At 47.2% G+C, this 25,116-nt stretch overlaps 1 long non-coding RNA gene across 7 annotated transcripts in view; it reads right to left on the reverse strand.

Annotated features, from left to right (window-relative positions):
• Positions 1-25,116, reverse strand: part of LOC142602971 (uncharacterized) — a 54,044-nt gene that overhangs the window by 3,874 nt on the left and 25,054 nt on the right. Inside the window, exons 3-9 of one of the 7 annotated variants that reach the window (XR_012836835.1) lie at positions 24,735-24,834; positions 20,187-20,356; positions 19,216-19,433; positions 14,025-14,699; positions 1,959-2,105; positions 528-703; positions 62-239 (exon numbers count right to left, since the gene is read on the reverse strand). This is a non-coding gene — a long non-coding RNA (uncharacterized LOC142602971). The remainder of the gene's footprint in view (positions 1-61; positions 240-527; positions 704-1,958; positions 2,106-14,024; positions 14,700-19,215; positions 19,434-20,186; positions 20,357-24,734; positions 24,835-25,116) is intronic. The other 6 variants (XR_012836836.1, XR_012836838.1, XR_012836839.1 and 3 more) reach the window with 6 other exon arrangements.

The following is a 25,116-nucleotide window of genomic DNA, read 5'->3' on the forward strand; positions in this document are numbered from 1 at the left end:
GGGCACCATCTCGCAAGTGTTTGTTCCCTGTGTAGGCATGGATATCTTTAATGAATGATACGTTGATTTCTTCTGCTGGGGTGGATGCCAGGAGCTCTCTTTAATATCAGTAACGTTTCATTCATGATTTCAGCTGCTCCCTCATGGAAGGAGCACAAAGGACCAGGCTGCCTGAAGACAGAGGGCTCCTGCGGGGAGAGCAGCAGCAGACCCCCCAGAATTACTGCTGACCAGCAAACCTGGCTCAGAGTGGAAAGAGAGAGTATTAATTAGGATTAAAGGGAAGTAACTGGCTTAGTATAATACGACAGCTGTGCCAAAGAGAATGCCACATTTTATAGCTGCAATCCCTACTGTCAGATCTCTGTGTTATATTTTGGGTATTGGCCAAATGGTGCTGGCTGCAGAATATTCTCTGTTACTGTAAGTCACTGGAGAAGGGCAGAACTGGCTATATTTAGGCTACCAAGCCCCCCAAATTAATCTTTACTCCCTCTTTGTTTTAGTACTCTGCTTTCTATTTTTACCTCTCATACTCTGCAGCAGATCTGGATGCTTGAAGCAGGCAGGCCATCCTTTCCCCAGAAGAATTAATGGCCATGCCTGTAGTTTGTGTTCCATTTACTTTTTTCTTCCTCTCTTCATGTGTGAGTTTTCTTATAATGCTGACTATAAAAAATACTCCAACCAGAGAACAGCAGACCTGAAATGGAAAGCAAATGATAAATCAAATGGCAGCAGTAGAAAAGAAGGAAAGGGGTAACATTTGGAGTGCGATTTTGCCTAGAATTTGTCGCAGCTGTGCTTGTTTAAGATTACAAAGGTACATTTGAAAAAGAAAGCAAAGGATTTGTGGATGACAGATGCAAATCATAACAGCACAGTTGCCAGACTGAGGCGGGAGCGATGCTTGCTGCGTACCTTCATCCTCCCTCAGCCAGGCTCTCTGCTGTACTCGCAGTCAACGGTACCACATTCAGCCAGGAAAACGGCTCGCTCGGTACGAAGGGTGGTAGAACTTGGCACCACGTAAATAAGACAGTCATATACTTCTCACTGTAAGCCAGTGTTATTTCTGAACATCTGATCGCTACATGATTGGAAACATGGGCTAATGGGAAAACTGGTATTTTCAATTAATATGACCTCCAGGAGCGTTGGTTTGCATTATTCAGTCAATCTGAACAAAAGGCCACAGGACCTCCTCTAGGTGCTTTCCTCCTGACAGGACTGAGCCTGGCCAGCTGCCTCCCCCCCGAGACACGGAGGAGCTCAGGTGCCGTCGGGGAAGGGATCAAGGCTGCCGCAGGGCACGGGCTGCTTCGCTCTGGCTCTGCACGTCGCTGCTGGACCACTCCTGCCCTGGGCTCTTCTGGTTTGTGAACTCAAACACCGTGGCGATGCACGTGCCGCTCGCCCCTGCCCTCCTTGAGAGCGCAGGCAGCACCAGGGAGATTCCCTTCCGTTTGTCCTGATCCCTTTCTACTTTCCACTGGGGTGGGGAGAGCAAGAAAAAGAGGTGAATTCAGAGGAAGAACAGCTGTCAGAGCAGTCCTGGAGCCATCCCCCAGACAGCGCGGGGGTGTGCGTTGTTCCCCACCTTCCCCGGCGCTGTCCCGGGATGTTCCTCCAACAGCATCTGGTGGGCAGGTTTGCACTGACGGCCTGGAGCAGGCGGCTGCTGCCCCGGGGAGCAGCGACGTCCAGTACAGAATGGTATTTTGTGCACTACCTTCCCTCTCCATCCCTCTTCCTCCCCGCTGCTGGACGCACGTTGCAGGAAATGAAAGCCAGCGGAGCACCGTGGAGGGAAAATGCCCGGGAGATTCAGGGCTTGCCAGCTGCGATCAATAGTCTCAGAGCCATTTCCCTGCAGGACATGCTTTGGAGCAAACTTTGTGTGGTTTCAAGTAATACAGATCAAAGTGATATTCTCCACTAAAGAGGAATCCACTAACCAACAGCGATGCTTTTCCCAAAGCAGGAAAGGGATGAAGAGGAGCATAGGGAAGGAGAAGGGAAGAAGTATCTTTGGAAAAAAGCTCCAGGGCTGCTGGCGATATGAAATGTTCAACCTCAAACTTTGTCAGTGCACAAACAGCACTCTGAAAGACAAAAAGAAAAAAAAAAAAAAAAAAGAGAAGGTTAAGAAGCATCTCTGAGCAGTGGTGGAGCCACCCTACCCTTAGCAGTAACTGCCAGCAGCAGGTAGGTAACTCGTGTTCTCATCCATCTCAGTAGACAAGAAAAGAAAAAAGAGAACAGAAAAAAATGAGGGAACAAGGCATTTTCCCAGGAGCGAGGAGCAGCAGTACAGCAGGCTTAGGACTACAGCACAGAGTTTCTCTTTCCTTGCAAAGGTGTTTGGAGGTCCTGACTGTTTTTAACTTCCACTGGCTTTGCTGGTCGTTGGTGCTCACAGCGTGACAGCAACAACAGGTCGAAGCATGCTCCTTGTTCGTGGTAATTAAACCGAAGCCTTTACAAAAGTTCCCTGTGTAAAATCCAGCAGGTGCCGTGGGCGTAAGCTCTTCCCTCCCGGTGCTGAAGGGCCACGGGTCCTCCCTGCCCAGCTGTGTCTATAGATAGATCGCGATGGACCTCTGTCATCTGCCTGCACAAGTCACGCGTTCCGGCTGAGGATTTATTTTAGCCACCTGGCAGTGCCTTCAGAGTGAGGTGAATTACTGCACGGGGTGCGCACAGCGGGGCAGCAGTACCAGACCCGAGGGGCCTGTGTCCTTTTCAGTCGCCCCGCTCCCTGAGCTTAAAGCGAACGCGCGGCCTTGACTCGGCTGGGGGCTGAGCCGATCGCCACAGGGGACGCGCACGACGACGCCAGCCCCAGTCGGCACTGGACAAAACAAGGCAGTGAGGAGAGGTAGTGACGTGCAGGACGGAAGGGGGATAGTACAGGGAGATTGGGGAGAGAAATTATTTCAGAGCTGGAGCTAATTTTGTAGAATCTGGCTGTTAAACAAAGAACCACAGTGTTTTAAAAATTCTGCTTATTGAATTAAGTCACTCTCCTGCCAACTGGATTACTTCAGCTGGCTGAACAATCTGACACCTCTTTTTAGAAAAGAATTTGCTAACATGACCAGCTCAGTATGATGGCATACCTAACCACCTCATTCGCTGCGCTCTTGGGGAAAACTAGACACTACAGCGGAAAACAAAGCCCTTTTATAGGAAACTTCTGTAGAATTCAGAAAAGACTTGGAATGGAAATTAAAAGAAAACTCAACACATTTCTCTTTTGAAGCCTAATAGAATCATGGATTGGTACTTTTACTTTAGCAGTTTTTATGCATTTGCATTAAGGTACAAGATGTGCATTCTTTTGCATTTAAAAATAAACAATTGTATTATTACATATTAATAGGTGCTTTTGGAGCATGAGGTTTCTCCTTGGTTTCTGAAAGTGTTCGTCATAGAAACACTCAAAATCAGGCTCTAAAGTCAGGTAAGCATCCTCCCTTCACCCTCTGTGTTAGCGAGCGTGGCAGTGCCAGCAGGGTTGGATGTTCGTGTTGTTATTTGTACTGCAGCAGCACTCACAGACCTGAGCTGAGATCAGGTCTTCAGGGTGCCGGGCATGATTTTTGTACCCTGAGAAGCACTCCTTGACCCAAACAAGTCTGCTTAGGAGAAGGGAAGAAGTCTGTTTTACATAAGGGAGCAGACGCAGCAAGATCATCCATGCTACCCAAGTGAGATTGCTGGAAAGCTTTTTTTGAATGCCAAAGCAGTGGCTTAACCTGAAGATACGTGTCTGCTAAAAGGAAACAGCAACTCAACATCACCTTTTCTTTACTGTTACGGTTTAATTACTGTGCAGTCTGAACACCTGATATCAGTCATTCTCTCCCAAAACTCCCCCGCAAACACGCTTCAGCTCTCCTTACAGCCTAGAGTACGGGCACCCTCTGGCTTCTTCTGTGGTATCTCCAAGACATCGCAACATCTCCTTTACCTCCAAGACAGCTCTATTGGTCTCTGAGGGCCTCTTCATTCCTCTGAAATCTAGTCCTGCCTTCTCGCCCGCTGATTTCTTGCTCAGAAATAAAAGCAGATGTTTTGCCCCCAGCTGACACTTCCGGTGTTAAAACACTTGGATGTCACAGGACAGTATTAAAACCAAAACAACACAGCTAGAAAGAGCTGGAACCCATTGGGACAGAAATCCCAGCGGGATTTTTTGGGACACTGCTTGTGTGAGAGGCCACTGTTCTGGAGAGTTCTTTGGTGGCTTTTCTTGTGTCTCAGATTCATTGATGGAAATCATCAGACTTCATTAGATCAAACTGTAACATCTCTTTCTGCCCACGGACAGACAGATCATAGCCTTTGGCCACAAGTTGTACCAATCAGTGGTTGTTAAACTAAAACTAACTATTCAACTGGCATAAAGCCTAGCACAGACATATTTAGACCAGGTCATGATTTTAGCTTAAAGTTATTCTCAGTGAGCAGAAGCTAATATTCCTGAGACAGCTCCACATTACCTCAGTGCAAGATTTGATGGGTATTTTGAACCAGCTTAGTGAAATCAATTTACAAAACACGTCTTTGGTTAAACCAGTTCAACTTTGCACAGTTCTTTAAATAACAATCATTTTTATGGCTGAAACTGGGCCTGGTGCAATGCAGCGTGCTTTACTTGCCCCTTTTCTTCCTGACACTTGCTCAAGGTGTGAGCTGGAGGAACAGAGACACTTTCTTTAACTTCCTTTCACTCCTGGAAAGCTGGATCCCTCAACCTCCCCCAGGCACCACTTTGGTTTCTCGCCTCTGGCGCAGGGGAAAGCAGAGCCGAGAGCAGAGTCCTGCACAGCTGGCCCAAGGACCGGGAGAATCCACAGCAGGCCCAGATCAGGAGGCAGCAGAGAGGTTTTGGGGACCCCGGCGCTTTGTGGTGCCTGTGCTCCTGTGCTGCCAGCCCTCCGTGACCCTGCAGCTGCCACCCTCCTCCTGGAGACGGGACCCTTCCCCAGAACCCCCCCAGTCCTCCGGGGCAGATGGCAGATGACCTTCCCCCCACGTCCTGCGCAGAGGATGGGCCGTGCGCTGCAGCAGCACGCAGGGCAGCAGCTGAACCACCAGCTGTTTGCTCAAAGGCCACTCACACCCGCCGACTTCAACGTGTTACGGACCAGGCGCTGTGTGAGGACACCAGTCCCTGTGGGGCTCCCGCAGAGCGCCTGAGACACCGGCCACACTTGGTTGCCACTTCAGGAGCAGATGCGGGCATCCTCCCACTCATGCTGCAGATTTAATGAAAGGAGACCCAGGTACGGCGTCAGGCCAGCACGACGGAGGGGCCCAGGCGTAGGGCACACAGGCAGCCACGGGCCACACCGACACTACAGCAGACGCTGGGGTGTTGGCGGGTCCGGCTGGAAAGCGCCTTAACGTTGTCCTCCTGCACTGTGAAACACGGAGCCTTCTGATGTCGGTTCGTTAGTCATTGTAACGGGCTGGTCATGGGGTACGCCACAGTGAGCTGCGCACCTTGCATACCGTAATTTGAACATACCTGCTTTTTCACTTAATACACACAGCTGTTGTTTCAGTGTCCCCTCAGGACATTGTGTTGTCCAGAGAAAGGCCCAGGGACAAAGAGCATCTTTTGAAGGCTCTCATTACTTCTGTGCCATATTTCTCACATCTGATAAGCCTATCTGTGAAATTCCAAAAAGAGATCGTTATCTCGTCTTACACAAATAACTTAGGCTAACGTTACTTTGATACGAACCTTCTGTGATACGTTTCTGTAAGCAAGGAACTACTTAAGTGCTACCCTTGAGGAAATACTAGCATAATGTTTCACATCTGTCTCATTTTGAATCTAATGAAGACTATTTTTTGTACCAGCTCTGCCTTTATACCATTACAGTGTGTTTTTTCTCTCAGTAAGCAGTTATAATTCTATTTACTAGTTAATACTGTTACTGCTTCGAATGCATTGCTCTTTGGATTTTACGTGAAAGGAACATGTGATTTTTGTCAAACAAACAGTACAAAAGGCATTTTGTGGATTTTTGAATTTGCCTAAGTCCTGTATATTTATATTCCTTGATAATACTCCAGAGTATATGAGAAATTACCAACTGTGCCTTGGAAACTGTACTAGCCCTTGCAGGCTGGACCCCAGGTCAAGGTCCATAGCCTTAGGCTGTCAGTCAGCACCACACTGACCCCGTGCTGAACCGAATTACCACCGCCACACAACATTAATTCTGACTTATCCACGAGAACGAACAATTTTCCAATGACAGAAGGGACTCAGACTGGTGATCTTGGACAGACAAGCTCTAACTAGGTGATAGCGGAGCCCTGTTAAATTCTTGCAAGCATGAATGAAAGAGGCAGCCAATCTTCCTACGTATGAAAGGTCCGTAACGGAGGCTGTCACCAAACAGGCTGGCTCAGTCTACGGTGCCTGCGGTCAGTAACGAAAAGGCTCCTGCAAGAGCAAAGCCCATCTGCCGCTCCGCGGACCTCCCCGGGACGCGCCTCCAGCCTCCCACAGGCTCTTTTTGCACAGAGAGAGTCGACGGGGTGCGGAAGGGACCCAAGCAGTCTCCGTAGTCTCGTGCCCCAGGGCAGCTTTGCTTCTGGGGCTCACAGGCTTGTGTAACCGAGCCCGGCGTGTCAGAGCATCACCGGTGCACCCACAGCTGCTGACCGCACAGGCAGCCTGCCCTGCCGGCACGACGTCGCACGCCATGCTGGTGGCTGCGCCGGGCACGGCCTTGGCAGAGCAGTGTGGCATCGAGTAGAACCAGCAACAGGTTTCTTTGTCTGCTGCGTTTGCTGGACTTATTTCACTGGCTATCGTGATCTTTACCCCCCTTTTTTTAACATGCAGATGGAACTGCATGTTTAAGGGCAAAAGAGAAAAAACTCTATGCATTACCAGAAAGTATCTATACTTTTCTACAAAACATGTATCAGACCAGTCGAGGCTAAGCTTATCGTAAGTCTTAGATCTCTGCATGTTGCTCATTCCAATACAGAATCTAGGGCTAACCACAGTCGAGAGAGAAATAGCTGAGGACACAAAACACAAGAAGAATTTTAAGCATTCACCACTAAAATACAGTATATGTTAAAAATGCTGTCAGTGTTTACTGCTAAAGCAAGAGCATCTCTGGCTTTAGGCTTTGTTCTATATTTCATGCGGAGTTCAACAATAAATATTCAATCACAAGAATTTAGTTTGAAAGTTCAGAAATTTTTAAGGCCCCTCAAAAAGAGTTTAAAATGACTCCCTAAAGCAAAGTGCCTTTCACAACATTCAGAATGCATTGAGATTGTTAGTGCGAATCATGGACTCGCAGCATAACTGCAAAGCCTGTTGCACAGAGCGCTGCCTTTTAAGAACCAGTTTATGACAGAATTAATCCATTAAGAGACCTGGGTCAAGGGTGTGACGTGAGCCACCCCTGGCTATTCCCACCCGCTGTGGGCCAAGCCCAGCATGGACCAAGCCATAGTGCACGGCAGCCACAGCTTCTCTGGCTCCGGGCAGGAGCTCACCATCAAAAAGACGCAGGGCTCAGACTCACCCAGAGAGATTTCATGTGGCGACATCCAGCAGGGCTAGAAACTGCTCCAGCTGTGGGGGCGGCTGGTCCGCTTCCGAAGCACTTCCCAAACCCCCGCTTACAGTCTGGCTCCAATCAGCCCCCCCATAAACCCCGGGCGGGGGAAATGTTTGAGTTCAGCAGTTCATGCAGTACTGTCGTCATTGGTTCTGCTTATTAATTAGCCCTCCCCAGCCCCAGAATGCAGTTGTGCTCCGCTGCCAGGTGGGCCACAGAGAGCGGGTACCGCTGCGGGTGGGACACGGGCAGCATGGCCAGCTCCGCGCTCTGGGACCCTGCGAGGGCAGGTGCAGCCCTCCAGGACAGATCTCGCCGTGCAGATGACAAGCCTTTCACAAAGGGATCCTTCGCAAATTGGCCTGGTCTCCTGTTTTGCTTATTTCTCAGCCAGAACAAAAGTCTGAAATGCTGGGGAGCAGAAGAAGGAACAAGTTTGGGTTTCTTTTTTCCCTTATTTAAGAAGTATTTAAGGACTGTTAAATCTGCCTTGATTTGCTAGAGGGTCTCTTGCGGCTTTCAAGGATGTTACTTTTCCCATTGCTTCCTCAGTAATTGTACAGATTTTCAGGACCAGAATTTCTCATCTAGAATACAGAACAGCAAACCCCCACTCTTTCCTGCAGTAGTTAAATCTCTTTTTCTTTATATCAAAGCAATATCCCTCAGAATCAAAAAGCCCAGCTCCTTCCTCCCCTCCCTGCAAAGTTCACGTGGCACCAGCGAACGCTCACCACCAGTGACTCAGCCTGGCAGCTGCATCACCAACCACCTGCGTCGCTCACCGCTCTCCGAGGGGCCCGGTGAGGCCAGCCCCAAAGGGTTGGAAAGCAGGTCTTTCAGAAACGTTGTCAGTCAGAAAGAGGAGTACATCTGTCTCGTGGGCTTGCAAAACCTCTCAAAATGCAAGCGCAGATTGCCAACTGAAAAGTGAGAAGATACAAAACACATTAAACTATTCAAAGTGAGGAATAAAATAAAATTATTCCAATGAGGAATACTTACATTTTAAAAAATTGCTACATACATTATCAGTCAGAAAGGCTGCTGTCTCTTCCAGAACATACTGCTTCTGACAAGACCGTAACTTGTTGGCTAGCATCACCACTAACACCTGAGACAGCAAACAACAGCTAATCCTTACACTGGTTTTGTGCTAATGACTGAACCAAGATAACTGGAGTCCCTGGCAAGCTTCCCATTTAATTCAATTAACCCCAGCCAGGCCTGTGGTGATTGCACCAGTCAGCATAAGAGAAAGCCAGATCCCTGGATTCAGATGTTAAAACCCAAGGAAGTCTCCCCGTAACTTTCTGGTACGGTTACTGGCAGTCTATCCCACCGTTACTGAGCGACCCAGCTTCCTCAATGGTTTCTACAACGTGGTGTGGAAAAACATCACTTTTTTCTGAAAATGCTCATCTTTTTTGCTGGGAAAATGGAAGCAACTTATTTCACTCTATTGTTTTTTTTCTTTATTCTGAAATGCTCTGTTACGCATCAGTTCAAGCAAACGTTACGCTGCTCCTCCTTACTCCGATGTGGTGTTAGAGCTGCAGAGCCCCGGGAAGATTGTGTTTCCCCTAACGCAACGCCGACGTCCTGATGGGCAATCTGCTTCACGTGCCCGGGGAGCTGCTGACCTCTCCCTGGGGACCCCAACGCCTGGGGAGATTTAGGTTCCCGAAGCATTAGCTGAAAAGCACAGCTTAACAGGGAAAAGGCTTTGAGCAGAAAGTGACTTTGAAGCCGGTTCAACAAACTGAACGCTACTGAGTCTGGGAACGTCAAAATGTTTCACTTCAATAAAAAGGACATTCCTGGCTCTTGTTTGGAGTTTTGTTCCTGCCAAAAAAAGGCCCCAAAACATTAAATTTTCTTTAGTTTTGAGGTGAAAGCAAATGGCATCTATATAAATTTCTCATCAGACAGATACTTGATTTCATTCATCTCTAACTTCATTTCAAGGTAATTTCTTTAGAACACAAACAACAGAAAACCTAAACAGTGTCTAGTACGTGCTTGCAGAACCGAGGGGGTGTAACACCAGGTCTCTCCTTCCCCAAACTCCCAAAAGATCTGATTCCGCTAACACCATTAGCTGCTTTTTGCAAACAACAGTGAAGAGGAGGAGGAGGAGGGAACCTGACACTGCTGCCGGTGTTTGTACAGATGCGGCTCTCCAGCATGTTTGGGTAGCAGCGCCAGAACCAGAAGAACTTGAGGCCAAATCTGAGGAATGTGCAGATACCATGACACTGGTACAGACCTTTGCGATCTGATCCTTTGTACACCCCTCAGAAAGCACTCAAGGCTATTCAGCTGGTGGGGTGACTCGGCTGCGATGTGTGCGTGGAGGATGCCCTGTGCCGCACAAGGACTTGCATTACAATAGGCTGATCTACACCCAAGAAGGAAATTTGCAGCCCCGCGGATCTTAACGATGCAAGAAAATTCATACGTTTGCCTGCAGTAAGCAAGTTACCTTCTTAGCACCCTGCTAGCACAAATCAAGTTCGCAGTGCAGCTGTATTAGGGAAAAAAAATAAATCCCGTTAACACAGACAGGGCCAACAATGGGTAGTGATCCCACCAGGTCCCTTCCAACACGCAGTATTTTTCGCAAGCCGAAGCTGTGGGGCACGGCGTACCATCGTTCAGCAGACAGAAAATCCTGCCCTCGGCGGGGCTCATCAGGTTACGCTCGGGGGCTGCGCGCGGGGGCCGCTTTCGGCAAGCCCCGGGCAGGGGTCCCTATGCCAGAAGCAGCTCCACGAGCGGAGGCCGTGCGGGAGCGGGGCCCCACGCTGTCAGCTTCTCTCACAGGAATCTCGTCATACAGCCTGCTTGCGATACTTAAATGAAAACAATGGGACGGTTTTGTCAAAGCGTTGGCCGCTCGTTGACAACTAAACCCTCGGTTCAAGCTCACAGAAATGTTAGGAAGGGATTTGGCTTGGTATCTTGGAATTCTGATAAACATGAAAAATAAATTAACCAGGGAAAATTAAGCTGCAAGAACAAATGGTGTATCCCCTGAGTTGATACAATTTCCAGGTCTGTGTGATAGTAAAAAGATACTCTCCAAATATTTTCCTTTTACTTTTGAACATTTTTCTACTTTAAGTCCCAACAGCCTGCAACATATTAACATTATTTAGTTAAGAAGTTTTGAAATAGAAAGAGATTTGCATAGATGTTTCCTCGGTGGCACTTTTGAAGCGTTATGGCTGGAATAACTGGTAAAATCCCTAGAAGTCTGTACACTGCCAACATAAATAGAAAGTATATTTAAGGATGGGGGATTATCCATTCCCTGACAGGGCTGTGCTACATACCACTAGCTGTCATACATAGTCTGCTGTCAGTTCCTAGCAGCAATTTTGTTTGAAGTTCAGTCCAGCATAAATAATGCTCAGATAGGCTTTTCTCCTGGAAAACAAACCCTTCAGACCTTCAAAAGGAGCTGCAAGGACTCATACGCGACCACCATCTTGGATGTATCTCAGAAACAGCGTGAGCCAGCGGAGATTTCTGAAGCTTTAGAAAGTTTTTGTTTTCTTTGTGGAAAACCTGTTATGGCATTCCTGTCATCTTCTGGCCTGTGCGTGCATCCTCCAGATGGCTGAGAGTACCACAGGGAAGCTGAAACCAGTGTTAACACAAAACACGATGCTGTGTTCCTACCTGCGAATGCACTGGAGAATGACATTTCTCTGCAAATAAGGCTCAGCTGTTCGACATCAGCAACCAGTCTTTGAAGTTAGAAAACCTATGCTATGGGTCCAGCTCATTAACTATGTTTAAATAAACCTCTGTGTTTCATGGAAGCTTTTCCCATCCCACAGCTCCGATGGATGGAGGTGCTGAGCGCTCCTGGCAGGGATGCTGGGCACTTGTCTCCCGTGCGCTCCCATCTACCTGTTCCGTATCTTCCAGAAAATAACTAAGCTCCCCACTGCGCTCCAAACTTCAGCCGTGCCCAGGTGTTCTCTCGATGGCCCAGGTTACCCCCGGGCACCACTTTTACACTAGTTTAAGATCCATGAGGGATAACGCAGGGGAGACGAGAGCCATGCAGGAATACCTGCCAGCAAACGCGATGGCAGAAGCACAGTTACTGCTGAAACGGCAGCTGTCGGCAGTGCTGGCACAGCCCCTTGTGCGCTGCTGCGGCCGTGCTGCCATCCAGAGCAGGGCTGCGTGGGACGTTACGCCCAGAAGAGCGCCGGGCTGCGCTGGGGCCGTGCCGGCAGCAGGAGCGGGACAGAGCCGAACCCGCTGCTGCCCTTTGCTCTGACACTCTCCGTCCTGGCGTGTCCTAGGGGGTCACACAGCAGAGACCCACAGGCGGCCGCTGCCCGAGGGACGCTTGTGTCCTTCCTCACCACTCACAGGCGTGGGGTCAGAGCAGCGCTGTCTATGGCATCTTGGAATCAGCAGCCTCCCCGTTTCAGATTTGTGAGTTAGTGAGCTCTAACAGAACTGCATTAAGCAAAACTTTACCTTTTGCCAAACAGGGGGTCAGCTGAGGTGAGGTCGTACCTGACCAGGGCTGGTGCCTGCGTGCATCATGGTGGGGCAGCAGCGGGGCAACGGTGGGGTGGCAGTAAAAAAAAAGAAGGGTGTAAAAAACCCAGGGCCTTTTAAAGCATTTCCAAATGCTGTCCTGATACTCCTGCTGGGTGTCAGGTTATAGGAACTAGATAATCCACTCGAAGCAGCTGCAGAACAACGTCTAAAACTGCATCACCTGCTTCACAGAAAGAGCTGACAATAGCGTTAGCATGAAACTAAAATTAGAGGCCTAATCGAGCTCTGCAGTCACTGAAATTGATGACAGTTCAGCAATTCATATCCCTGATTTTTCTCAACTGAAATAATCATAAAATCAGCTCCCATTCATGCTTCTCCCTGCTCCACGAGGAAAAGCCCTAGTAGGCTGGCATGCCTCACACTCGGGGAGCCTGTCTGATACCTCTCGCCCTTTCCAGCAGTTACCGTGGCAGGAACAGTCCTGGAAAGAGATTGTGTGTCTACAAGAATAGGATGCCATATTCAATGCCAGGGCATGGGAACCATCATTAACCATCACCAGCGCAGGAATACGTACAAGATACAGTACATTAGAAATGGACAAATAAAACCACGTGCAGGATGATGACAGAAGATGAACAGAGATAAGACAGAAACAGAAGGAGAAAAGTAAAGCTGTCAGCTACACGCTGAATCTCCAACGCATGCAAGAGAGATGTTATTAGTGCCGAGTTTGCCTCATCGTTTGAGACTGAACGAATAGCTCTTTCTTTTACTTGGGCCATTCAAAAATGAGAATTCGAGAATCGGAGAGAAGGACGGGGTTGGAGGATGCACACCCGTGAGCACACTTATTAGGTGTGTACTGGACAGCGTCATCAGCTGTCCTGCTGCCAAGGCTGAGACGGGATTCCCACCCCAAATCCTCTGCTCTGCAGGACAGCTACCTCAGTGCTACACATTCTTTCTCAAGCAGCAACTCTGTTCATATGCTAGCTCTGGAAGTGACTTCCTTTGTTTGCATTAATATTTTTGGGATGCAGTTCTGGTCCACTGGCATTGAGTGAAAATTGATGAAAAATTTCAGATTTCTGTGGTTCTTGGATAATTTCATTAAACTAGTTCTTCACAAAACAAAGAGTTAAATAACATATAGTCTGAGAGACAATGAGTATAGATTTACATTAATATTATTAAGACTACTTCCTTCACAACAAGCAGGTCCTGCCTAGATCTAGGCAAGTTTCCTGTGTTGTTGCTACCGCTTTCTCATGTGGTCTCTGCAGCTGCAGGGTAACAGAGCAGCAAGGACCTGACGGTGAGAGGCAGTTGTGCGACATCACTTGGTCCTACGTGCATGTAAATCTGGAAGCGATGTCAGGTTTGTGCTGCTGCTGCTCCTAACAAAACAGGGGGATGCTAATACTAACTAAGGAAGTGAAAGTTTCTCCTGCTAAACACCAGATCAGGGGGTCAGAGGGGAAAATAGGCCCAGCCTCTATGAACACATCTTGTAAATACATCAGATCTTTTAAGGAGTACAATAAAATCTATTGAAAGGAACAGGAGCCTTTCCCTTGACCTCACTAGGGTATGTCACACATTTTAGGCAGAGGAAAATGCACCCCATTTAATTGTATATGTTATTTACAAGTTGAGGGAGTTGTTCTTTAAGATCCAGAATGAGAGACCTGTAGTTCCCAACATATTGCCATTACAGCTGCAAAGTCATAGCACTGAAGAAGAAAACAATTGCTCTGTTTCTATCTCAGAGAGAAAACGCGTTGAAGACCTGCTGTGAAGCGTATGGCAACATGCAGACTCTTGTGGGCTTTCAATGCAAGTACTCTGCGTATGCCCTGCCTGTGGTGTGCTCACCTGCAATTTGTGCGAGATTGCTACGGTTTTATTTTTAGTGCATTGTTCTGAACAACATTTAGAGTTTCTGATCCATAAATACGTCTCCTCATGGTGGTACATTTGGAAAAGCCACAGGGTTCTCCCGCCTCCGCTCGCACCTGAAGTCTCCTATCACTGACAGCACTGAGCTTCCGAATCAGTCCCTCTTCCGTTCCTTCCTCAGCATCTGGCCTGCTTTTGGTCTGGCCAGTAATTTTATTATTTTAATCCTCTAGTCCAGATGTTGCCCATGGCTTTTTATAAGAATCTCCCAATGCTGCTGTGACCCATGCAGAAGGAAGGAACATAGTATGAGGCCTGTTCTTCACTTTGACTGTGATATGGACCTGCCTGCACAGCCAGGCCAGCATGGCTGAGCCGCTCCGGTGCTGCTCCTGCTCCGATGAGCAGCCATGTAATTCAGTGCAATCACCACGCAGCTCACTGCAGCTGGTCGGTCGTCTCTCCTCCTCCCTTCTTCCTACACTTGCTGCAGGCACGAAATGTTCCCAGGCTCCCGCAGTCATCCCCTGGAGTACACCAAGTCCATATGTTGCTGTCCCCTTTTTTCACATGCGTTTCCAAACAGCCAAAAAATGCAGTCCTTGGAGATACGCTTCTTTGTGCACAGTCCATCAGGCAGAATGAAGAAACCTAGCCAAGACAGCCACAAAACCAGGTCATTGCTTAGTAAGACATCACTTGACATTCAGAGATATTATTTTGGGGTAAGGTATTATAACCAGCCCTATTTCCAACATAACATGCCTAACTTTAAGTAAAACCTTTTTATATTCTTTTGAGAATTTTAAAGCAGTTTGACAGGAATAAAAATGTCCTTCTGTATTATACTGCAGACATCCATTTGTTCCACCATTTTTATCAGCGTTTAGGGCTACAATCAGAGGACTCTGACTTTACGCTAGAAATTGTCCATGTGTATTACGAGCAATCAGGTCTCCATTTATTAAAAGTCTACAGTTTATGGCTTTCCTTGGCTGTCCCAGGCACGTGGCTGTCCGGGCACGTGGAGGGGAACACGATGTCTCCCTGCTGCTGCCGACCGGCAGAGCGGTGCTGGGGTCCATCACCCTCCCAGGGCCCGCTCCCCCTCTGTGGGCAGCGCGGGTCCATCAGCCGCTGAGCCCAGCTCTTCAGATGACTCTGTCCCTGAGGAGAGCATCATCAAGTGGACCGAGGCTTTACTTAAAGCTGGCTGCAAAATATAGATCACTTATAGGTTTAAGTGCCAGACTTTTTTTGACTGGCACTCCCAACTGATGGGTATGTTCACATTTTAAGGTAACATCACATTCGTCAGCGTCACAAATGATTGCTGCTTTAAACGTCATCAAAATATTTCCCTTCATTAAGTTTCATCTACAGAGTCCCCACATGCAGGAAGATGTCTGACACAATTCTCTAGGCACAATCAGCATACAGAACCATGGTTTGAATGAAAGCTTAGACGTTGGGCTGGAAACGTCTTCTCCTGAGCAGCAGCAATTGCAGCTCGCGTCACAACATTCTCGACAACAACAGCTGAAGATCTCCATTTCAGAAGTGTCTGAATGTTATAATGCAAAGCTAAACACTCGTATTCATGGCTGTGACAGCCTCATGGGACTCATCTCCCTTTTTGTCTCTTAATGTATGTGAATTATCCTCCCAAATAGCTCCTTTTCTATCAGCAACATGCACCACACCTTTCCAAAGGCAAAATGGAAATCCCTGCAAGTATTTCTGGTGCTGCTGCCAGCCAGAAATAACAGTAATCTGATCCATGAGCGAATTCCGTTTCTGTTGCTGAATTCCTTTGTAGAAAATATCTTTGCTTTGAAAAGGTTTGGCAACAGCAAGAAACAGGCTAATTTTACTTATAAGGTATGAAGAAGATTTGCAAGTTTCTGAATCACAGAAAGGAAGCGTCTGTGGCCTCTCTTACCACTTCTAACTGCCGAGAGAAAACGTCACAGTTCAGCTATTTTAGATGCAACTTCAGACCTACTTGCTGCAGCCCTGCAGATCCCCACTTCCTGCCGCCCTCTCGCTCTCCCCGAGCACAGCAACGTGGCCAAGTCCACTGTCTTGTCTCGGTACCTGGGAAAATTCCAGCCTTACTCAAACCCACTGTCATTAACGGGCTGTTTTACCATGTGCAAGATTTAGCAGTGTTAGAGAGCTGAGTAAACTATTAATTCAGGAGAATGCAGCAGACACTTTGTGAGAGAAATGGGTGACCAAGGAAAGGGTGAGCTACCTCCATGCTGCATGGCACCCAAAGCCCTGGGAAGCTCAGGGACTAAAAGCTACAAACACCGCTGCAGCAGAAGCAAACTTCCTTGGACTGTGTAGTGCCTATGGCCCGACCCTGCCGCAATGTAAATGAAGGCCTACGATCAGTTAACACCTTCTGTGCTCCTCTGCTGCAGAGAGAGCTCCCATCCAAGGCAAGGTTGTTCCAAGGGTGGGGACAGCTCTGCCGCACTGGCTCTATCAGCCTCAGGGAACACGTACAGCCATTTGGCTCCGCTTCCTCCAGTCCCAAAGTTTTCACAACTTCCAAGACATCATTCATGGCCACTTTTAGTCAGCAGCTCAGCTGCAGGGGTCAGTAGCAAAACCCGAAACAACAGGAGTTTATTTCTGTCCAAGCTATTTGCCCGGCCAGCTTGCTTCTGCAGTCCCCAGGAAAAAGGTGCTGCCACCCCTCATGGTTGGGCAGGGGTGCTGGGGCCAGAGCTGCTGCAAGCACTCCTCTAACACTTCCTCCCTTCATTCACTGCTTATGACAGACTTCATCTCCTCTGGCCCTGCAGGGACAACGCCGAGGGCCGGGAGGCTTTGACACGCCTTTCCAGTACCATTGCTCATCGCTCTCCAGCCTCTGAGACACCATTTCACTGCCCTGCCCCAGCTCATGGCTGAACGACACCATATCTTCTTCTTTCTTAAAGCAGGTCCTGAGGTCTGTAGTTGACAGGTATGGTATAAAAATTAAACAGCATTGTTTACAGGAGTGGAGGGTCCTCCATCTCCCAGCAGTCTGTGGGATCTTGCATTGAATATACAGGCAAATTCTCCCATAAAAAACAGTATCGGGCATGCTTAATCTTGCTTAATTATTTTTGTACACTGTCGCGCTGCAGCCCAACAGTTCATCTTCTGCACAGCTCCATGGCAGATCACAGCCATTTGTCAAACCAAATTGTTCCCTGACAGGCTGCAGAGACATATATTTGCCATCTGCAATCTATTCCTCGGTTTCTGGCGCATATTTTCAGTGCTTTCTTTTGAAAGCTGTTTCAGATTTCCATGGGCTTCTTCATAACCTCTACTAGGAAAGCCAAACACAGTTTAATTGTTGACAGCTGTGTCATGAGCAGTATTTTATGTTTCTTTTGTTGTGCCTCTTGCTGCATACATACGAGTTGCTATGTTCAGGACTGCTTGGCTGTGTAACACACACCAGGATGCCAAAAGCTGAGGATGACTTCTGAGAGTATTTTATTGAGGTGTTTGTTACAATTTTACGGAGATAGCTGCAGCTCCGTACATGAAAAGACTGACAAGTAAAAGGCATTTGAGCAAACAGGTGTGAAGCTTTGAAATTATAGGTTATTGATAAGCAAACTACAGAGTAAATTAGTCTGAGCACATTACCTACAGTCATTAGACAGCTACAGGTCATTTCACAAGGGAAAATCCAGTGCTAGTAACACATTCATCAGGGTTAGGAAAACTTGCCAAGTTACCTTTTCCTGCTGAAGCTCCGTGGACCAGTGGGGTCCGTCTGCCTGACAAAGGTGCTGCCGCACGCTGCGGCATGCTGGCCATGCACAGCAGGCAGGCTGGCACTGGGGGTAAGCCAAGCAAGGCTACAGGACCTCTGCTCGCACCTAACTGTGCTGCAGGCAGAAGAAAGGGGCCACAGTTGTATTTCCAGCCCAGAAGCAGAAGAGCCTGGTACAAGCAGCGTCTGTTCCTCTCCGGCCTGAAGCCCAGCCGCACCATGACTCGTGCTGTCCTTGATGTCCTTTTCCTGTACCTGCGGAAAGTCTCACTCCAAAGCAGTCAGACACACACCGAGATGCAAAAAGCTCCATGTGTGTAGCAAAGATCAACATTAATAAAACGTTCAGGTCCTGGCCTCCGTGACTCTTAGGACACTCACCACCCTCTACCCACACATTTTACTCAGTACAGTGTCACATGAGAAGTACGAGGCTGGATAAAAGTGAATCTCTCTCTCTTTCCTTTCAAAGACATTGCATTTCAGTTTCATGGTAAAGAAAAATCCAGTTAAAAAAAGTCACTGCTGATTCCACACCCCACCCCCCAGCAGAAAAGGGGCTGCAAATATCTGCAGAAGATGTGGTATCTGAGAGCATATCTAGGAGATGTGAGGTTGGGGTAATACTATAAAGGATGGAAAATGCTGGGGACTAGACTGTTCTCTTTTCTGCCAGGCTGAACTCAAATCTGAAATATCTGTTCACATAACTTGAAATGAGCTCTCACAGTCAAGTAACATAAGCACAAATTCTTCCTGACATCACTGCAAAACAATTATCAGTTAGCTTTCTGTGGAAATCTAACAATCCAGACACTTCTGATGTTCCTTGCAAGCACAGAATAACAGTATGTTTTCACAACCAGCAAATCACTTGCAGAGAAAAATTAGCGCTTTTTACAAGCATTCTAAATCCTGAAATTGGTGGGTTTTTTCCTTGAGCTAAGTAGTACACATTGTCCTTTAGGGGCTATTCAAACTGGCCAGTAACAGCTATATATAACATATCTCAGCCCAGCACAATTGGCACTTGAACAGTGGGTCTTAATTCAGCCTATTACAAATATAAAAGGTCAGTGGAAAATACTCAGTTTTGAACATGTACTACCTCTATTAAAAGCACAATCCAAAGGGCAGAGAGGAGGATTTTAGCTGAAAGTCCTGAGGACAGAATTTACATGCAGAATTTGCCACCAGCCCTTGGTTCAGGGCTCACAGGCTTGGTAGAAAAGGGATCCAGGTTTTACGCAGGGCTCCATTCTCATATAAATGCCTGTGTATACTTCTCTGGCTATCTAAGATACAGAAAGTTCAGAAACAGCGCAGCGGCAAATCAAGTAAAAAGACATATAACCATGTGCTATCTACAGCTTTCACCTGCTTCTGCAGCTCCAAAAGCAAGCATTGCCTGCAGCCCTCTGCCTTCAACATGTTTTGGAGAATGAACCTCCTCCTGCCAGGGAAAGGGACTAGAAATCGGGGTCAGTGTCCGTCTGGTCCTGCTCCTGATTCTATATGTGCACGTGCATCTCAAATCCTTTGTCTGCCTCGCCTGCTTCACGATGGCTAAGTAGGGACTGTCCCCGGCTACGTACCTGCACAGTATCCAAGGCAAGGAACTCGATTTGAATTGGGGGGCTCTAAAAGCCACAGGGAAAAAAAAAAAAAAAAAAAGAAAAAAAGAAAAAAGTAGTACATGGTATCCAGTAGCTTTTCAGTGTGTGTGTGCAGGAAGGTCCTTCTGGTTATTTTTGCCTTCTCTTTGTACAACAGTAGATGGAGCTCTCCTTTCACCAGCTTCATGAATCCATTAATGCCTGCAGTATTACGAATTCGAGCACTGTAATTATTCTGTCAGCACCTGCTAGGGCTGCCGCATGTGACATATCTGTGGTGGTTACAAAGGAGGGATCTCGGGCTCCACGGCTGCCTGCTTGACATCATTCAGCAGCATGAAATTTTCCAAAACTTGTAAATGACAGAAATGTTTGATTAACCACAGTATTGCCTTTCATTCCAGTTAAGCATTGTGTAATATTCTTCCTTTCTTTTGTAAATTGTTACCAGGATTACATGGAATTCAGCACAATTTGGGAAATAAGGTGGCATCTTTTGCAAAATAAGAAATGACAAATTTTTCTTGCCATGTTTAGAGAGAACGTATATAAAAATAGTTTCATGTCCGTGAGCACCGAAAACTACGTTACCCAGAGGATTTTACAGGAACTAAAAGTCAAGGGATCTGTGGCCAATTTCTCAACCACTGCCTGCAGATCTAACGCCTGCAATCTGTATATAACAGCAGGACAGAGGAGGAGGGATGAGGGGGAACACTGGCATTTACTCACATCTCTGCAAGCTGGGAGAAATTACATATGCGTATGTTGATTTTTCTCTCTTTCCCCCTGTCTTCATGTGCTACTGCAAGTGACTCCAGGAGGATGCTGCATGGACGCAGTGTCGTGCATCACAGGACCAGAACCACAGGCTGCAGTTTAGGATGCGTTAGGCAGCTCTTCTGCAACAACAGGTGACCAATTAAATACTTCAGAGAAGTGGGAGCAAAATTAGGCTGGGGTTTTCTGGGTGTGTTTTTTTTGTTTGATAATGCACCATTCACAACCTGCTTCATTCTGCTGCACATCCAAGTGCAGGCTTGACTTCAAACAAGAGTAATCACATGCTACTGACTGCCAGGGAAGGCCATCTTCAAAGCCAGTGTACAACTTGTTATTCTCTGGAAACATGTACTGCTATATAAGCAGTATATAAAAACATATTTTGACTTTTTTTTTTTTAAGATTCTTTTAAGAAGATTTCATGTTATGCACATTAAAAAACCCTGAGAATATTGTAGAGTTACACGAGATGCTGGAAATTATATTTGCCAGCAAGGTAATTCAATATACATCTATTCTGGCATTCAATAATTAAAGAGAGGCCCCCAGCAGTGAATAGCTGGGTGATTATCTCACAGCAGCAGCTATCCTCAGCCACCAGAGAAGTGCCAGCACCTGCAGACAGGCACTGGCAACTGCACACCCCATCTTCACAGTCAAGCACTGAAATGCAAGCGGGCAGGACTTCTAGCAGAGCTGATTTTTCTTTTCTATTAACTTTTATTCAGAGAAAAAGAGAGACTAGACACCCACCTCTGCAGACAGGGGTTTTCTACTGATTAGCCTAGTAGCAACTTACTTTCTGGATTTAAGACTTTATCCGGACTCTGATTCTACGTAGGGATAATAGCCTGTTCAGATCTGTGCTTCAACCTTAATGGAGCAAAAATCTAGGTAAGGACTTTGAGGTTTGGTCTTTAATGAATAGAAGCCAACAGCTGACAAATTAAATACTTCAGAGAAGTGAAAATTAAACAGTCCTGCAGTCACGAGTGTTGGCATATGGAAAGCTGCCACTGAGCTAATAATAGAAGTGTCTACCGCAGCAGAGAGGGAGGTCCCGGCATCCTAGAGCAAGCCATACATCTGGGTACTGGGAAGACAGCCATCAGGCAATGTATGTTTAAGTAGCACATACTTGCTACCTTCCTGCCAGCTATTCATCTTTTGCAACCACAGGCCGAGGGCAGCAGTCCACAAGCAATAACACTGCACTGGGGACAAAAAACAGTTTGGGCTCTGCCCACCATGCTCCCATTTTAGCAGAGGGGTTTCCTGTAGACACAGAAACACAGGAGGGTCCTTCACCAGCACACTGCCTGGTTGAGTACAACTGTTTTACTTAATTCACCAAAAAAAACCAGACAGCTGGTTCATTGGTCACACACTTGCATTGGTGTATTCTGGACACCAGCCACTTCCTCTGGTTGCTTCAGGTATCTATGAAGAGCATAAAACCACCCAGGGACAGAGTCTTCCTTGCTCACTCCAGCCTGACCCCTGCATAATTTCCTTATGCACAACAGAGCCATGCTGCTGAGAAATGGGAGAACAACCAGGGTCATTATGTGGAAGATAAACAAAACATGCAGATATTACTCATAACCAGAAATGGAAAATGATTTACAGACAGGTGGTTATGAAGCTAATCAATAGTGCTTGCACAAGGTATTCGCCCATTAATGAGCGACAGAGGAAAGCAAATCAGGATGGCGGAACTGCAGACAGACAGCAGCCGGGCTACTTAGCTTTAGTTGTCTACAAAAAACTACCCAAGTAGATATGGAAAGACTAAAGTATGTGACATGCTACAGTAGCCAGCAGCAAGACCATGTATATTATACTGCTCTAGGAGAAGCACACTCATATGAAACATGCATCACCCACACATGCGCAGCTCTCCGAGATGACAGACAAGGTTGATTCACAGCACTCCTCCTAAATACTGTCCTTACACTCTGTAATGCAGATAGTTGACAAGAGATAATGGGCACTAAAGAGCTGAACAGAGATAAAGCACTAAAGAGAAGAGGGAGATAAAGTGCTGAAGGAGATATGCATGAGTACACGTACACACAGAGGAACAAGCTCTAGTATAAAGTACAGGCAGGCTCTGCCAGCTTCACCATTGAATCACTACTTCTCTTCCTAGAGTATCTGGCCCGTGTACTTTAGAAGACTTTCAAAGGTACCAAGCTGTAGAAGCTTTTGGCTGCATCACTACTGAGCAAGCTGGATAAAGAGGGGCAAACTGGAGAGAGAGCACCTCTGCTGATGTTAAGGACCCGTCAGTCTAGGGAAGAGCAGGTCTTGGTGGCTGAGGGCAGCAAGGAAGCCAAAGGGAAGGGAACTCTCCAGCGTTTCTTGGCTGTCTGGTTCTGTACCCACCAACATCCGCTGCAAGGGGCACTTGCTGGGCTCAAGATGCTGCAGCATCAGTTGGGTGATGACTATAGAAGGGATAATCAGGCCATCTTCCCTCTTTGACAGGAAAAAAGGCCTGAGCGTCTCAGATACGCTAAAGGGGATTTCTGTCCAACTGTCCCTTTCAGAACATCTGTGAAAACAACAGCCCTAGGAGCTATCAGCACCTTGCTCTCCGAGCTTGTGCACAAAATGCCTGGTGCACACACACAAGCTGCTTTTCAGTGAAGCCCAATACTGATTGCCCATAACGATGGGAGATGCACCCAGGAATATTCTCCAGAAAAATCCAGTTCTCTTTGCCTCTGATTGTAGCAAGAAAAAAAACAAAACACCTCAAAACAAACCTGCAAGTTCTTCTATTTAATGTTTCAGCACTTCATGGTCAGAGCTGTTCGGATCAGAAGCAAATAGACTGTCTGACAGTTCTGCATCTTCTAGCTGCTTCTAGCATCTATAGGTGCCATCTTCCACAAGCAGAATTTAGCTGACAATTTCGTCCTTACAGAGACTTCACCTATCAGTACTGCATCACCCATCAGTAGAATAAGGCTTTTATGTCATGCCTGATTGGGAACAAGAGCTCCAAAAAGCTCAGAGCTTCATTAGGTGAGTTTATTGCTAGTCTTTTGCTAATGTCCCTTCAAGCTTGCCAGAGCAGGTTTGACTCCTGCAGCACTGACTACAGGGGATGCACCTGGGATGGATTTCTTCAGGGCTGGCCAGGTTCCTCCACCCATGAGGAAGAAAGGACAACTCTTTCTCTTTGCTCAGTGTACAGGCCACTGTGGCCAGGTTTGTCACCAGCCAGGAAGGATAGGGAATACTTCTGAAGGCCCTTCATCCCTCAGCACAGGGTGCTGACCACAGCCACAGAAAGATTTTTGTCACCAAGGATGGTGCCCTGACCTTCTCCACCTACTGCTCCCATCCCTTTGGTCCCTTTATGTCCTCCTCTTCTGCTGCCTCCTTCAGTCTCTGTGCTCGCCTGCCCCTGCTTTGGCTTGAGTCATGTGCGATACAGCAAAGCATGAAGAGCAGGAGGCAGACGGAGGGAGTACTGGGAGGGCTCGTGCCCTCTTACTCCCTTCACGCCACTCCAGGAAAGGTGACACTTGACCATGCATAGCAATGGTGTTTATGCCACACAGGGCAGCGACTCACAAATTAAAATAGCAGCAACACTGACAGTACTCACAGGTGTCAGAAAATAAAGGTGATGTGGAATTGGCTTGTTCATCTTTTCCATGACAGGAAACATTTCAACCTGTTACCAGCACAAACATTGTCTGCTTCAACCATTCTTTGAAACTCGCAATACTCTGCATCAGGACCACACAAATAAGGAAAACCACAGTACTCTTTTTGCTTTCTACAGAAAGAGCTCAAAATGCAATAAAAATCCAACCTCTGTGCTGTTCTTTGTATGCTCTGAAGCATTCAGCTACTTACCATTTATTGTGTTACATCCTATGGATGTACCAACCTTCTAAGTAAAGCAAGCTGGTCACCCAGCCGTCAGCTGCCGCAGCGACTGAGGGACAGGCAGTCTGTCCAGGAGCCAGAAGCTGATGGGCCAGCAGAGGCTGCCAGTGACAGCGCCAAGAGGAGCTGTCAGCCAGCCTGCCTCAGCGAAACAAGAATCTTCCGTTTTCTATCCAAATCCATTAATGGCAGAGTAAAGCGGCAAGAAGGAGGAAGGGTAACCAGCTCTCTCAAGTACATACACAGTACTGTCTTAAGCTACCACTTTTCAATTACTTTTCTGCTTTATGGCCCTTAGCACAAGAGGAGAAATGGAGGCAAAACGCAGATAGCAATCAGTTTCTTTCAGCTGCTCATACATTCACACAAAACTGGAGCTTGGATCAGGGGCACCCCCAAGAAGTACTGGAAACATGTTCAAAGCTTTGTGAAAAATTGTTTTTACAGGACACAGGTAATTTTGGAAGTTACAAGCAAAGGGCACTAAAGCATAACAACTTTTTGAGAGGTACCCTCATCAGAAAAATCCTATGGCATTTCAGACACCCAAAATAAAAGTTTATGACTTCATAAAGTTAATCAGAATACCTTAAAAAAGCCTTACTGGAAGTCACAAGTGAATCCTAGGGACTTTGATATAAACCATAATTTGGCTGTTTCAAGACTTGCTGCAGAAAGGCTCATAATCCTGAAAACAACAGAAAGGACATAGTAATGAAGCATGTGAAAGAATAAGATCCATAACGGGGGCGAGGGGAGATCTGGTTTAGTAAAACCGTGTCGGAATATGACATTAACCTTTTTTTAAATGATTCTGAGCTGCAAAGCCCCTCCATGCATTGCTCCGAGGCAGCCTGCCCGCATTTTGCTTTGCCCTGAAGGACCGCAACCCAGACACCCTGAAAAGGCAGGCAAGGTCCACTTCCCCAGTGCTGCTCGAAATCCCCCCCCCGCCACCTCCAGCAAGCTG

This window comes from Balearica regulorum, chromosome 9, assembly GCF_011004875.1.
Source record: "Balearica regulorum gibbericeps isolate bBalReg1 chromosome 9, bBalReg1.pri, whole genome shotgun sequence".
NCBI classification, from domain to species: domain Eukaryota; kingdom Metazoa; phylum Chordata; class Aves; order Gruiformes; family Gruidae; genus Balearica; species Balearica regulorum.